At 54.6% G+C, this 879-nt stretch overlaps 2 protein-coding genes across 2 annotated transcripts in view; both read left to right on the plus strand.

The window, feature by feature from the left end:
- LOC109930964 (dynein axonemal heavy chain 8-like) overlaps positions 1-879 on the plus strand; it is a 2199840-nt gene that overhangs the window by 834772 nt on the left and 1364189 nt on the right. The gene's annotated exons all lie outside the window — the stretch shown is intronic.
- The window catches only part of LOC109918465 (dynein axonemal heavy chain 8-like), an 876900-nt gene that overhangs the window by 613090 nt on the left and 262931 nt on the right, over positions 1-879 (plus strand). The window lies entirely within an intron of this gene.

An 879-nucleotide genomic window follows, 5' to 3' on the forward strand; every position in this document is an offset into this window, starting at 1 on the left:
CCACCGTGAGCTCACTATCTCAGTGTGAGCTCCTCTCCCTGTCCCACTGTGAGCTCTTCTCATTGTCGCTCTGAGAGCTCCTCTCCCTGGCCCACTGTGAGCCCCATTGCCTGTCCCCTGTGAGCCCTTCTCCCTGTCCCACTGTGATTCCCTCTCACTACCTCAGTGTGAGCTCCTCTCCCTGTCCCACAGTGAGCTCCTCTCCTTGTCCCACAGTGAATCCCTCGCCCTGTCCCACTGTGAGGCCCTCTCCCTCTCCTACTGAGAGCTCCTCTCCTTCACTCACTGTGATCTCCTTTTCCTGTCGAACTGTGAGCTCTTCTCAATAAAAACCGAAAGAACTGTGGATTCTGTAAATCAGGAACAAAAACAAAGTTGGTGGAAAAGCTCAACAGGTCTGGCAGTATCTGTGAAGGAAAACCAGCGTTAACATTTCGGGTCCGGTGACCCTTCCTCAGAACTGGAGCCGAAACATTAACTCTGTTTTTTCCTTCACAGATGCCCTGAGCTCTTCTCCCTGCCTCAGTGTGAGCCCCTCTCTCTGTCTCACAGTGAGCCCCCTCTCCCTGCCTCAGTGTGAGCTCCTCTCCCTATCCTACTGTGATCATCACTCCCTGTCCCACTGTGATCCCTTCTCTCCTGTCCCAATGTAAACCTCTCTCACTGTGTGACCTCCTCTTTCTGTCATACTCTGACCTCCTCTCTCTGTCTCACTGTGAGCCCCTCTCCTTGACCCACGGTGACTCCACTCTCTGTCCCACTGTGAGTCCCTCTTCCTGCCCCAGAGTGAACCCCTCTCCAAGCTCCACTGTGAGCACCTGCTGTGAGCCCCTCTCCCTTTTCCACTGTAAGCCCCTCTCTGTGTCCCACTGTGAGCTC

The sequence above is a fragment of the Rhincodon typus genome, chromosome 5 (assembly GCF_021869965.1).
Source record: "Rhincodon typus isolate 14 chromosome 5, sRhiTyp1.1, whole genome shotgun sequence".
Taxonomy (NCBI): Eukaryota; Metazoa; Chordata; class Chondrichthyes; order Orectolobiformes; family Rhincodontidae; genus Rhincodon; species Rhincodon typus.